The sequence below is a fragment of the Bombus flavifrons genome, chromosome 5 (assembly GCF_040668555.2).
Source record: "Bombus flavifrons isolate JBK064 chromosome 5, iyBomFlav1_principal, whole genome shotgun sequence".
Taxonomy (NCBI): Eukaryota; Metazoa; Arthropoda; class Insecta; order Hymenoptera; family Apidae; genus Bombus; species Bombus flavifrons.
In genome coordinates, this window is record NC_138446.1 from 2,127,498 (window position 1) to 2,143,485 (window position 15,988).

At 34.5% G+C, this 15,988-nt stretch overlaps 1 protein-coding gene across 3 annotated transcripts in view; it reads right to left on the reverse strand.

The window, feature by feature from the left end:
* LOC138179767 (cysteine-rich secretory protein 2) overlaps positions 1–15,988 on the reverse strand; it is a 98,146-nt gene that overhangs the window by 76,240 nt on the left and 5,918 nt on the right. Inside the window, exon 1 of one of the 3 annotated variants that reach the window (XM_069112893.1) lies at positions 10,679–12,100. The exons of the other annotated variants lie outside the window; for them this stretch is intronic. The gene's annotated coding sequence lies outside the window, so the exon portion shown is untranslated. Of the gene's footprint in view, positions 1–10,678; positions 12,101–15,988 lie in introns of those variants that run through there. 3 annotated transcript variants of the gene reach the window in all.

Consider the following 15,988-nt stretch of genomic DNA (forward strand, 5'->3'; position numbering starts at 1 on the left):
TGTTTTCAGGAAAATTGCAGCCATCGACGTTTTCCACGGAAGCCAATAAGAACGCGTGCGAACACCGGGCGGAAGAGCAGCAGGAGGCGGAGGGAAACGGGCGTAGCAGAAAGTCCTTTCGCAACCCCTAACACGAAACCGCACTCCGGCAACATTTGCGTTTTAACGGGCTCGCGACGCTTTTATTCCAACGGAATCGGCTCGATTCTCGTGGCATCCGCGCGTCACAGACTGATCCGTCGATTATTCGATTTATTTCAACTTGTTTTCGACTGCTTTTCACCGATCTTCCGCTTGCCTTTTATGCTGGATACACAGACTGTTCGTGAAAATGTGTTCGCCGCGGTATAAAGCATCGGTTTTTGATTTTTTACGGGTCAATGGAGATTTCATTGACGATTATAAGTTATTGTTTCAGACTTACATTCAATCCTCTTGTAATACGGTTTCGATGTAACACGGTGCAAAAATTGCAACAATACGATATTCTTATAACACGCTTTCCATGAAGCACGATTTAATAAATTTGGACAACTCTCATATAACACGAATGCCACAATTGTCTTGATTAACACGATTTCGATATAATGCGGAACGAATTAATCGCGTCATAGGAAGATCGATTGCATTTATAGTCCGTCCCGGAAATATTCGAACACTAGCATAATTTTAACTTCTATGTTCGATATCTGAAATAAATGCAGATAAAACAACAAAAATGTTTTGTAATATATTGAGGTATAGCATATAGACGCCTGAATGTAAAAATCATCTGACATAAAATAAACCGTTGTTTAAATATTCAAAAAATATTGAAAATAATTGAATTTTCATGTTTCAAAAATATTCGGGAACTTTATAAGTTAACGTCAAAAAAACTAAACTGGCAATTTATTATAAAGGTTTAATGTTATGTCCGGTACCGTTTTTGTTCAATTACAAGTTCTAAGCAGTTTAATGTGTTGAAAAGGAATTAGATGTTTAGAATTTAAGAATTTAGAATGTAATGTTTATCGTTGTTTTTGCTAATTCTATGATTCAGCTCGTTCCATAAAGAAGATTATACCTACATTCCCTTCTCTTCTCTTAATTTGATAACTTAAATTTGTGATATATCTTGCAAATTAAATGTGCATTTTTCTTCCATTTATCTTGTAATGCTCTGGCAACATTACATAATTAATTAACAAATTTTTTATTTTTGATAAATTAAAAATCACCAGATATTTTACTCCTCATATTTATAGGCTGCGTTGCAATAATTTATATTACAGATTTTTACAATATTGCACGTAAGTAACCAAGGAAAGAAAAATATGCTGATTTATTGTCTGATAGTTCATTGACACATAAATAGAAGAAAAATAAATTTAAAATTAGCAACAATACTCAAATAGGTTACAAATTTAAGCTATCAAATTAAGATAACGGATTTTTTACAGAAGTATGCCCATCTCTGTGGAATGAACTAGACCGTAGGATTAGCAAAAAACAACAATAAACAGTCAAAAAAATATGATAAATTCGTCTAATGTAGAAATAAAATACAGCATCGATTACTAACAAAAAATAATTTTCAACATGCTAAACTGCTTAAAACGTGTTATAGAGCAAAAAGGATATCGGAAAAAATATTAAACTTTTATAAAAGAATTACCATTTTAGCTTTCTTAACGTCAATATATGAAGTGTCCGAATATTTTTGAGACACGAAAATTCACTTTTTCCCTATATTTCTTATAATATTTAAACAACGATTTGTTTTAAGTCAGAAATTTGTTGCTTTTTGACATCTATATGTCCCAATACTTTAGACACAAATTATGCGAAAATAATGCAGTGAGCTGTACGTACTAGAACGAACGATTCTATTACGTTGCTACTTGCGAAATGGTCAATTTTAGAAAATCAGAATTTAACAGCTGAGTTTACCGTTATATACTATTTATCACATGTCAACTTAAAGCTCAAAGTTAACCAAAGACAATATCATAAACATTTTCTGAAAAATGAAATAAATTAATCTTATATTGTTTTTACGCTTATATTTCTCACTTCGTATTGTTCCTGTTCAAATCATATTGGATAGTAACTTTGTTTTAGACTGCTGGCCTGGAACTGATTACCCCTAAATACCTATTACATATAGATATTAATGTATGTTAAATCAAACAAAGTTCTAGAACCAGTTATGTTCATTCCAGCGTGTTCCACTGTGTTTGAGAATGAAATTTGGTGGGAAAGTGGTGAAAGGGCATCTTTTCTACCTAAAATTCTATTCCAAAATCACGCATACAAAAATTTAAATATACGTTTTAATAGATTTTGAACGTATTTCGCTGGACATTATATTTCTGCTACAGAATCGCTCTCGAGGATAAAGATATTGACTAGAGGAATAATTATACAACTGCAGTAAAATTAGAATTCATTATCGTTTGAATAATTATCTGAGGAATACGTAATTTATACTCCTGTAGGGAGTTAAAACGCTTTTAATGACAAAGTCTAATGCCGGTAAAGAACGGTCGAGATAAAATGAATTTCAAACACTATGCAGAAACTTTTCTCGACTATAAAATATTGAAAATCTAATTGTTCATTCAATATATAAAATATTGAACGTGTGAAGTGTCAAATGATTTATTCCTTAAAAATGACAAGAAATTTTCTGTTCTTTTTTTCTCGATTTAATTCGGGTAATTAGTGATAAAGAACATTTATTTCAAGAATTTAATTATGCAAGTGTTTATTTTACCACAAAATCAAAGCAGAGAACTCTACAAGTGGACTTTTGGCGTAAATTTTCGGAGACGCTTTACCAACAACAGGATGCTTGAGAGTATACGGAAATACAGAGAATGCCGATTATCCGGACAAGCGAGCGGACAAGCCTTAAGCCGATAATACACCACCGAAAACAATTAAAGGATCGCGCCTGCTATTCTGGAAAACAGGCTAAGCATCAAAGTTGAATGACGTACTTTACCTAATTGAACAATCAATTTGTTGGTCAAAGTAAACGCGTAAGAAGATAATTTAAAAAATTGTTTATTTCAAGGGAAGATTTCGTTCCAAAAGAGATATAAAAATTGGAGAGAAGCAACTCATTCTTGTTTTATGTAATTTGTACTCTTTCGATAATCATTGTCAGTCTTGGAAAGGAATCGAGTTTTTCAGCACTCCAACAACTACTTCGATGTTTAAATCGAGCTTTTGTTAAAATACCTTGGCTACTCCAATGTCCTTTACTTCAGCTTAATGTTCTTCTCTTGAACCAGTTCCTGTTCGAAAAACATTCTTCCTGACCGTAACCTCTTTTGTAAACTTGATTCGAAGACAGCATGGAAAGAAAAGAAACATGGTCTAAACTTACAACAGAAAGATAAACATGGTCCACCTACTTATTTCTCAGTCTGTCGATTCCTCTGATCTTTCTGTCGAAAACTATTGTTCTTTCGATATTTTTTGCCACGTTTTGTTGTTTCTATGAGCCAGGAATTTATAGATTAAAATAATTAACTTCATCGATTCTTGGAAATTAATTTTCAAAGTGCAATAAACTGCAAGTTTTCTTCTTCCAAAAATAAAATCAATGTTTCAAATATATATTCGCAGAAATATTGAAATATTGCTACAAAATATGGAAAGTACGATATACTCCAAGTCCAACCTGATAAAAATGACACGTAGTCATATTTTTAATAGAGTCGACGAAATTATATTCCATGGGAGAAATATTTCAAATATCGGGGATATTCACACCAAATGCAACGTTGAAACGAAGCGATAAATTATTTAATCGATGAAAATACCGACGAATCACTTTACGCTTGATCACCTCGCAAATGAGAGAGCTAGTGGAAACAGCGCGTACCGTTCCCAGCACGATTATTCGTCGAAAGAACGCGGTGAAATGAATTTTCGAGCTGAAATCATTTTTCCCGCGAGCCAAGCGAATAACTGGGGACGACTCAGTGATAACTAACGAGAAACTGTGGACCGTAATGAGCTCACCGTTGCTCGACTCTATTTTTCGTGTAGAGTACGTTAGCGAATTGTACGATTTAAATAAGAGAAAACGAGAGCAATGTCTAAGTGTCATTAATAATAACTCGTTATAATAGCAAGAATAATTATTCTGGTATAAATATCAGAATTGTAAATTATTCATTACATTTTCGAACAAATATTTTCACTGAAATTGATTCGAGTACACGAATTACTTATGCGTTTAATCCGTATTGTTGTTATCTCTCGGATCAATGATATGACAAAATCGGCCTTCGATTAATGCATACTCTCGTTAGTTATTGTTGTTCCGCTAATTGCGTGTATTATGAGGATACGTTGCTGTTTAACGATTGACATTGTTACAATTGGAAATTTAATCGGTTCCATTCTATGATTTATAATCTTTATCAACATGCTGGCAGTGAACTTGAAAAGTCTTGAAATTATTAATATATATGCTACATTTTCTTTCAAAACAGAAACATTCTACGCAATTTGATGTATTAATACCACATAAAATAATACATCTACATGCGTGCAGAATACTGCTTGAATCCAACTCTGGAATTGCTTATACAGCGTTGCAGAGTATAGGAACTTTCGCGATAATTAAGGAACCCGAGTGCGAAGTCAATAAGAAGTTACGGAGTCAGCGAATAAATGGAAATATATTCGTTAAGTGGAATTCTTTTAACTGGAAAAATTTAACGATGCCCAAAATTAAACTTTATGCGTAACCTTTTTTTCGTGGTGCGTGTGAAAGAAGTATTAAGTATATACTATATTAATGTACCTAACTAACCGTAAATTTCGCAATATAGCAAGAAGATCAAGAAAGTTGTGAAGAAAATATACGTGATTATCGTTAGAAATAATAATCACACCCTATCGTCTAAAGATTATAAAATATATTCTACAATTAGAATGTTAATAATAATCGTGATCATCTGCTATCTAACACAAGAACTCAAATCTGTAAAATTAAATGCCTCCTAACTTGTCTTCGGTCCTTTACAATGCTTTTCAAGTATCCGAACCACATTTATACCAGTCGCGTTGTTAGAATCAAATATCGAGGAAGCAAGAAACGTTGAAACGATATAAATCACCGTTAACGTCCCCCCATACGACCCGTACGCACATATATTTCGTTAAACTGTTCCACGAACGAGCATCAATTTTCATCGTTAACCAGTTGTTTGCATCCTCCTCCTCCCCGTTGAACGAGATAAATTAAATAATGTATCGATGGAAGCGTTAACGAAGAATTTCGCATTGGCAACGACAAAAGCAAAGTTGTAGCTACATTTGCGTCCTGTGAAATATTTAACGAGCTGTCCAAACATGATCCGATTTGCAAGGGTTGATACGGGTATTCGCACGCGCAACACTGAGCGATTAGAGTTCATTTCAAGCTTTAACGCGGCTGAATAAAACGGCCGTCTGTTTTTATCCATTCCTGTCCGTCCCATTTTATTTTTTCTCTTCTTTTTCTATTTATCTTCTTTTTTTCGCGTGCGCTTGCTTGCAGTAACGCGAAATGATTGCATAATGGCATTAACAGCATGAAAGCTCTCTATCCAGAACGCCGCGAATGAAATTTGCGAGTGGCACACTGTTATGAATTTCGATAATTCCCCGAATTTTTGCGATTTACGCAATCGAAAAACGCGTGCATCAGTTACAACGAATATCGTTGATTTGCTGGGAGAGTTACACAATTAAAAAAGTAAATTTTTCAGAAAGCCAGTTTCAAATATAAAGTTATTAATCACTCAACCGTTTAGCAATGAACAAATTTTTACAAATTTAACGTGCGAAACGAACATGAAGATAATGCTAATATTTATACTGAATTAATAGAAGATTATTCGATTTGTATTATCCTAGCGAATATTTTGTTTTGTTTCATTATTGTTTTCTTAGCAGATGATGGAATTATTTTACTATTTGTCTCTTCTTTTATAAATCCATTTAATTCACTGGCAAAAAGCAAATCCAGTGTTTAATCGGATTTTTTGGCAGCTTGAAATTCTCATAAAAGAAACATCATTGGGTAACACACAGTCGAAATACGCGCATACGATTTATCTAAACGAAAATTCGATTTTTTTCAATGTTTTATATCCCCTCCCCCGACCCGAATCCATTATTATACAATTAAAATCCTTTTGCCCTGTTATTTCATTTACGTGTTATTTTAACGATAATAAATCGTTACCGTTAACGCAATACCAACATGCTTTTGTTAGGAACAAATATAGCTTTTTTCTGTCCAAAATATGCCATACGAAATACAATTTACTCAGATCAAAACTTTTGCAAACAGAATGGAATATTTCGAATCCTTTTTATTTATTTAAAAAAAAATAATAGATACGAGTAAAATACATAGGAAGGTTTTTAATAGTTTTATGTATAAAATAGAAAATGGCGAAATTTATCGTCGGAAAGGAAATGACGCTAAATGTTTAATATAGTAAAATTATTCCCTATGACGCGCAAAAAATATAAAAATGTATGATAAATTCATGTATTTTGATATTTAGGTATTTTTATTAATTTTTTGCTATTTTTAAATAGAATGGAAATTCTAGATCGGAAAAGTCAAATTTTAAAAATTAAAGACTTTTCAATTTCTTTCTTTTATTTAATCATGATACAATGTCACAAGTCCTACTGGCGCTCATCTAATCGGTTTTCCCGAGGACAGTGAAAAATGTGCGTGCTACAACAAACAGGCAGAAAACTGTTAAAACGATTTCCTACACGCCAGAAGAGAGAACCTCGACCTGGTTGCTCGTCGTTTAAAAATATCGTTAAGCTACTTTTCCCGGTTGCTATTAGACTTTTAGCGAGAGCAACTTGCAAAATAAATTATCACGAGGAAAACTTTTGCATTCGCGCTGCCGCCTTCGTCGCTTTATGAAACAAGACAATCCGTTCGTCTGGAAAATTAGATTATGATTCTCGGTTGCGTCTTATTAACGTGTTTATCGAAGGAAACAGGCGAATACAGAGAGTGTATAGAAATCGCTGAAACACGGGAATTGTGTGAACTGTTGCAAAAGATTAGAATAGTAGCAACGATATCTTTTATAATATTGTTTATCATCTCACAAATCCTGATTATTTATTTTCAATTTATCTGAAATTTGTTTATTACCGCGCTCAATTACACCTTCAATGCCAGTATAACTCCAAAAATTATCATTTAGTCTTCACGATCCAAAAAAAGATCGTTCGAGTGTATAAAAAGATAATTAACAGAAAAGATTTATTTTGCGTAATGAACAATCTCGCGTTTCTAACCTTACTCCATTTGTATCGCCGAATAGTCTTTCTCTAAAAGACAAAAAGGAAGAAAAAAAGAAGATTTCGCGTGACTTTAGCAGAATCAAACTCCCCAATTCTGCTTCAAAAGTTCGAATTATCCGAATTCACTCAAGCCGGAACAAAGGACTCGGCGAAAATCCTGGAAGCGTTTAAAACGAACGATATTCCGGCAAATACCGCATTATATCGTAAATGAAACGCTCGATGGCACTCGAACAAAACGAACCGTCGTCCGGCAGACCGAATATCACCGATTGAAATAACGCATCACCGCTCAAAAGCCACCGATAATTCGTTTTGCGAATCATGTGACCCAATCTCGTCTGTACTTTTCATTTTCGAATATTTGAGCGAATATGGCTTGACAAGCACCGATTTTACCCAAACACTGGAAAACGATACAGAAATTTGTGTTGTCTGTAAGCTCGAAGAATCAACAAAAACTTTTTGGACTTTAAATTAATCCTAGATGGATAAAGACAAATTAAAGGGAAAACTAAATAAACGTTCCACTTTTCAAACAGCAACACCAAAGATGTTTGTATAAAGAGAGGGGAAGATAGGATACTAATACAAAGTATCGCGTAACAATCGATACAGGTGAATCCAACACGCGATAAACCGAACACAGAGCAGACTTATCTTGCACATAAATATAAAATGCAGATGCAAAGTTGTAGGGAGGCTGGTCGTTCGATTCGAACACCAGATGCGGGGGTCATGGACTCGCAGTTAACTGCTGAATCGCAATAGGAGGTTTTTACATTTGACCCGAATCGAGGATAGCTTACGAGACTGGCGAATGGTGGTATAGAATATTTCCATGGAACATTCAATGCAACCGTATTTCGAACAAATTACACTACCGTTCAATAGTATTGAGGCACTTGCTTGTTTTTGATAACACAGTAGAACTGCATTTATCCGACTTCCATTTGTTCCAATAAAATTTTAGTTAATACTAGGTTAAATGAACTTCCATCGATTGAATCGACTTATTTGAATCTGAGGTTTGATTAAATAAATGAAACAGTATAGGTTTTAAAATAATGCGGTCACAAGAAGTAATTAACAACGTTACGAGATAAAAATAATATTAATCGTATATTTTTCTCCTATTAATTTATCGTTGAAATTATAGTATAATTGATTCGGTATAAGTAAATCGAAAAAGTCCTGTTCATTGGAAGAGACAGATTTTACTTTAAAATGAAATATTGCTGATTGCGTGATAATGGATTTGAGATTGGTAAGTCCGACGTTTTATGAATAATAATTAGTAGTAGAAGTTGCGATAGTTCCTTAAAATGGAATATCGTTTCACGATAAGTTGAAATTTTTCGTATTTTATTCAAAAATTATGTATAGGAGAAATATGTACTGTCGAAAGCAATGTTACAGTTAAAAATTAAAATATCCACTTATAATTTAAAATTACAAAACATAAGTATTTTTACAACTTTTAAACGAAACAGATACAATACATATTGATAGAAAATAGTAATAATTAAATTTATTTATCACGATAAACGCAAAGATTTTTGTACGTCATTCTTATGAGATAATTTAAAGAAAACTTTAAGAAAAGTATATTTTTTAACGTGTTTTTAAATATACATTTATTTTACAACCACCATAAAGCCTGTTGAGCGTTGTTATTGTCTATAAAATTTAATGACAGTACTTCGATTTTATAGTAGCCTGATTAATAAAGTTTTTCAGGTGCTCAAATACCCAGTCACCACTAAAAATTTAACGTGCGTCATTAGATTTGATGATAAGAAGACGGAATATGAAGGTAACTCAATTTCCTAACTTTTTCGACCTACTCCACTCTCATCCTTGAAAGCTCAACTAACTGTAAGAATTGCTGTGACATCTTTTTCTTTCTCATCATGCGAGGAATAAAAACTGCTTTCGTTGTAACAACGAAATTCCCTCGTATCTCGTTATACCTAACACGTCCCCAAATTAATTAAGCCAATTACGATCATGAAAATAAAAATTCGAGACGCTTATATGAGGATAATAATTAATCAAGTTTTCTCGACTTTCTTTAGTTACATTCATAAAAATAATATTTTCTACAAACATTCACGATTTATTTACTGTATTTTTATTACTTATTATATTTTCTACGAATTTTTTTATATTTTTTGATATTGACTTGTTCAGTCGTCCAAGATATAAGAAATTCTATACGTTTAATTTGATCATGAAGCAATAGAGCGTCTCGTGCTAAATAAAAACCCTCTATTGCGGGAAGGGGTACAGGAGACGAACGAGAATTTTATTCGGTTAGTTTTCCAGGCAAATATTTACAGCAGTTGATAAATATCGGTAGCATGTATGCATTCAAGTCAAAATACGCGTATGTCCAGTTATTTTATCAATCACTGACAGTGAACAAAGCACGAGGCGACGTTTTCCGTAAAGTACAAACTTCAATGGGAACGGATCTGTGTCCAAGGAAAAAGCACTCGATAGAGTAATAACAGATGAAAAACATTAAATGGCACGTATTAATTCAAATGAGAATATTTACAACAACACATATTTTTAGCCAATTTTTTAATAGATTGCAACTTACGAGTCGTTCGTGTTCATGTAAATAATCCTGCTTCGTATGAACGGATATTCCTGTTCGTAACTCTGAACTGTACTTGATGATAGTGTGCAAGAGATGAAATGCTTTTTCTGTATTTCTTCAGTTAATAAAAGTTAATTAATAGACACTATAAAAATAGAAGATAAGAAAAGAAAATTTTTGAAGTTTGAATATGGAAAAAAGGAAGAGAAAAATATGCAGAGACACATAGCTAAATTTATAAAGAGATAAATTTAGTTAATTTTACTCGGATTATATATTATTCGAAGAAAATAATACCTATTTAATTTGATATTGATAACGAATATGTTTCAATGTACGAATATTATAACCTAATTCAAATAATATTGAGGAATTTTCATGAGAATTAATTGGCGATTTGTAATGCTCGAACTTCGCTTTCATACATTTGTATACATAAACCTAAGTATATTGAAATAATTATTGTAAATAATGAACATAGTGTTTTATCAGATATCTAGCTTTGTATCTGATAATTATATCTTTTTCTGATACGGTTTCCTTATCGTTGAATTAATTATATCCGTACCAAATTTTAATCTGATACAGATATTCATTCAGAAATCCAAGAAATATAATGTGATTTAAATATCGTTTGAGAAGATCAGGCGATTTAAATGTTCGCTTGTCACACCACGATTCGTCTGAATTTCTCTTTTTGACTAATAAAAAACATACTAACAAAAAATTATTACTCACCACGTAGACTTGGAGGAAGCTTAAAACCGAAAGCTAAAGAACCACGATTGGTCACAGTGCCGTGTCAGTGATTAATCAGTAAGAATTCGCGATTCCAAACCGATTACCGTCGTTCAGTGGCCCATTAACCCTTCCAATCTCATCGCGATCGGCCAGAGAATGTTTTCCATTAGCACTTCGCCGAACGCACTCGACCAACATGAATCCGTCGACGAACAGGAGGGTACAGATCTCTTCTCCTCGATGAGTTTTCGTATCGACCAGTTCCGCCAAAATTTCCGCAGTAGCCACGATCCAATTACGATATACCAAACATTCGTCCTTGTAACCTCATCTCACTCGAATAGAAAAAATGTCAACACAAAATATCCGCACAACTAATCGTGCGTTTCTTAGAATTTCGATCGGTCGAAATTTCTTAAAATTAGTGATCGTTTACCAACAACGACAGTTCCTCCAGTTATTTTGCGTTACAAACAGAATGAACGATCTGTCCACGTGTTGATCGTAAACAGAGGTGGGATTTGCGCTTTCTTCGGGTCACATAATTGGTATTATTCTAACGACGTATGGCTCAAACATTTATCATAGTAGCAAGACACGAAAGAATTATAAGCAAGTTGTACGATCGCACTGTATCCACGACCAATCGTTCGCGCTAAACCTCACCGTCCGCTTCAAGCCTGAATCTCTCGAATCTGTACTCTGAGATTTTACAATTTTAGTTAGAGTTACTTGGATTTTACAAAAAACCTTCGGAATACTATCCTCCAAATTCGGTGATGTTCTACGATAGCTCTTTCACATTAATTCTAGTAAAAACCTTTATAGTACAATCCTTTTTTCGATTCGGTAATCCTCTATAACGCCCTTATCCCTTGACTTTTATCTTAATCAAGGACAAAACGCGACGATCTCAAATCAAGATTATCTCTAAGATACAACCATTATCCTTGTAATCAATGTTAACTTTTCCACCGGAAAACTTTCGTTAAAACGATAAACACTTGTTGTTCTAATTATTCGTCACAAATTATGTTCCCACTAATTCTCAGTGTTCACTCGAAGACACTCGCGATCGAAGAAACTCCGCTGAGATCAATTCAATCGATGGAACTCCACCAAGATCGATAAGATTCACGAAACTTCGTCAAGTTGGACGAGATCGACGAAGCTTTTCGCAATGAACGATCAATCTTCTGGATCGAAATCTTGTGCTGGACGAAAAGATCGATCCTTAAGCGGTGCGATGGCGCGTACGATACAAGTTATCGGTCATGCTGACGCAGAGAGGTGACTCTGGTCCGAGCGGATGAACGAAACTGGCGAGGGCCGGTCGCGCGCCTCTGCGAATTACCTCGAAGCGGAGCGGAGCGTTCAGTGGCGCAGCGCACGTCTCTCTGTGCGGCGCGAGCCGAACTGGCGCAAGCTCGCCGCCTCTCGCGAACCTCGGGGGCAAGTAACTCGTTCGCCAACCCTTTGCAAGCGCGCCAAGACGACACACACTGGTTCTGTAGCCATCGTTATGGAAAGGGAACGGATATATGCGGGCTCGACGTAAGGAACCAACTTTCCCTCTGGAGCTTTTTGTGGGGGGAAATGGCACGTTCGAGAATAAGGGGAGATGCTCTACAGTTTCGTGATATGATATACCGATCGTCTCAAGTGCGCGTGATTTTTGATAGGACATGTTTTTTGAAACGTAACTAAGATATAAAAGCGTACACTAGAAGTTATAGTTTCGTAGTTTTACAAGTCACGTGTATTGAACGTATTCTCATTTCGATGCGTGTTGTTTTTAAAGAAACATCAACTTTAATATAAGAATTGGAAACTCTAAATAACAATCACAAAAAATACCTTTCTATACGCTAAAATAAGAAAATAACATATTATAGACAAATTTCAAACAATCTCAATGAGAAAGAAAAAGTTAACATTTCCTTTTGAAGGGAAACAAAAAAATATACAACGCAGGCCTTATTTATACAATATTGACAATTTTCTACGTCCTTATAAATATCGTAGGTAGAAAAACCGATGCACAAAAGGATTGATACTCAAATAAAAGAAACATATCCTCTTCGAATAACTATACTGGCCATAAACTCAATATAGAGAGTATACAAAACGTCCAAGTGAACTTCTGTTTCTACAATCAGCCCTGAGAAATTCAATCGCAGTTACTAGGAGGAGCTCGATCTTTGGTTTGAAACAAATGCATGCACGATTCTCGTACACAATATCTGGTGGGATCGAAGATATTGGCGTTTTCCTCGAAAATCAAATTACTCGAACGGTGTAGGAACACGCGTACAAGATAACATAAAACATTGAAAAATAATGTTCGTGCTAGAAACACAGGAACGAATATGCAGCCACTTTATCAGACCGCCTCGTACGAAAAGAAGAAAAAGAAGGAAGAAGGCGAAATAAGGTCTCTTGCAAATGAACGTAACACGATGTATCCATGAGGCGACAGTGAATTATATTGGAATAAATTGAAAAAGAGCACAAACATTTAACTGCGTTGCTTTAAACTTTTGTCATTTAACCACGTGAAAAACTTCTGAATTACCTTTTGTACACACTTGCCAAGAATGTCCATGCGAATGAAATAGAACGACCCCTTTTTAGTATTATGAGAATTGTACCACGGTGTATGAAGGCTATATATAGTACTTTCCCAGAGACGTAATTTTCCACAAATAAAGAAGGTATTAACCTGATTAACGAGAAGTTAGTTCTCGAGAAAATGAAATGAAGAATATGATCAAAATAGTTTTTCCTATTGAAAAACACGAACACCGAAATACCAAATCTTGTTAATTTGCTCCCTGCTTGAAACCGAGCCAAGTTATGAAGCTGCTAGTTGGTGAAGCAATTAAGGAATTTGAGATATTTATTCAACCGAGAGTGAGAGAGAGAAAGAGAAAGATAGAGAGAGAGAGAGAGAGAGAGAGAGAGAGTGAGCGAGCGAGTTTATTATTCGTTAGGTTATTCGCTGTTTTGAAGTTACTTGAGCTACATGTTCGGCTAACACGTTTAGATGAATATTATATTTTCCGCTTCAGAGTCGGGCAAAGTTATCGTTTGAATTTCAAGACACGGAAAATCAAACTGTACGCATTTCGACGTGTTACATCACTGTGCACGTCGGTCTACGTTTCCTACAGCCGATATTCGAACGAATCGATATAGCGGAACCAAACATTTCTGTAGCGAAGATACATTTAATATAATATAGTCGTTGGATTTTGATTAGGAAATTTAAAAACTTTGTGTCTGAAATAAATATATATATTTGAAATACAAGCGAGAAGAGATTAATAGTCTAATCAAAGAAACAATTTACTCCGTGTACAGAGGAAACTTCTAATTGATAGTTTGTAGACAATTGATTCCCCGGATAATCAACGTTCCATTTTCATCTCTTCTATCTCATCACCTTTGCACGATCGGTTATAAGCGTATCTCTAATCATTTTGAGTAACGTATTATTAAACATCGGATCTACTAGCAAGAGAATAATAGCTATCTATGATTTACATTTTAAACGCATCATTTACTAGATGAAGGATAGAGATAATAGGCAAGCTATTCAATCCTTTTTGAAAAATAGCAATCGCGTCAAATTTTTAAAAATTTATTTTCGATCGGAAAAACTCTTAAAAAGGATGATTATTTATCAAAATTTGAATTCACAGAAACCAGAACCATTAAATCAAAAAAATAATAAGATAACAATTGCATCGAATTCTTAATAATTTTTCTTTTTTCCACGTTTATTTCGCTTATACGAAAAATCCAAAAGCATCTTTCCTAATCCAACATAGATTTCCGGGTCACTAACGGCAGTGCGTTGCTAATAAATCAAGATCAACCACGAACAACAGAATTTTCCGACGATTAATCGTTGCAACGTTAAAAATGAAATCCTTCTCAATTAAAAGCCCACCCTAAGGTAAATAAATCATCGACTTCCCGGCAGGTTGGTTGCAAACCGGATTCTTCAAAAATTGAACAATGGAACGTCAATCATATTCTATATAGAACAAAGAGTGCATAAAGGAGATTCTAATACGGAACCAGATCACATTCAAAGTTCGATCCTATGCAACAAGATATTATTCATGTACCATCCATCAAGATAATAAAATTTCCTTCGTTCCGCGCGTCATGGAAACCTCGTTCGTTATATATAGCAAAACTTTCGAAAATGACAGCTCCAGCAAAACGAACTCTGTTTGACACACATACGTCATCGTTATGAACTCGATATGCCCACTAGCAGCTGTGTACATGTTCGATATCCAAACGATCAGTGTCACCGAGCGCATCTTTTCATCTATGTGTTTCGTGAGAGGAGGATTGTTTCGATTGCTGCGTTTCAATGCTGTCATCGCTTGCTACTGATTTGGATCACGATCTATTTAAAGATCACACGATGGAGACATCACATGCTCTAACTTCTCGTATCTTCTACGTTTTAGTAAAAACCAGATTCAATTTGTTCTCCAATGTTGCTAATTGAAATGCGCAAAAACCCACTTTATTACGGGGAGTATTAATGAAAACGTGTTCCAGTTATTTCTTTCATGCCGCGACACGATATTGCGAACGCTATTTATACAGGATTTGAGGGGCCCAATAAGCAGATCTTGGGACGCCCGGTCTTAAGCAGAACGAAACGAAGCAGCAACCTAATTAGCACGAGAAAAAAAGCAGGAAAGAAGAGAAAAAAAGAGTAGAATTCCAGACGTTCATTACAGGGTAAACGCGCTTCACCCCCTGTTTGCCTGTCACGAGAAATAAACGATTAATAAAATAAATGACGAAATTTCAGTCGGTCTTCTTGTTTCCCTAATTGCCGAGCTTGACTCTTTCAGTTGACTAAAACAAAAAGCGAACTTTTCTTTAAGCTCCTTTCTTATGGCTTAAAAGAAGAGAATAGAAATTCGCGTTTTAATGGCAGCAAACATATTGACCGAGGTTTCTTCCGTTATTTCTGTCTTTCATTTCGATTTTCTTCTGTTGCTTGGTCCAACTTGGTTGTTTGCTTGGATATTATGAATATGAAATGAGAATTTTATTGTTTTCAATCTCACTGCCTCTTTTATTGCGATAACATTTGTTAAGCTTGTAACAATTTTTACTTTATTATCCAATAAACATATTATTGTTATTATTCGAATGTTATTTTATTTATTTTTAAATTATTTACGTGGTGAAATATATCTTGGCTATGTCTTATTCGATTCAAAAATGGAGAAAAAGTGACAAATATATCATTTCCAATTTTACTCATTC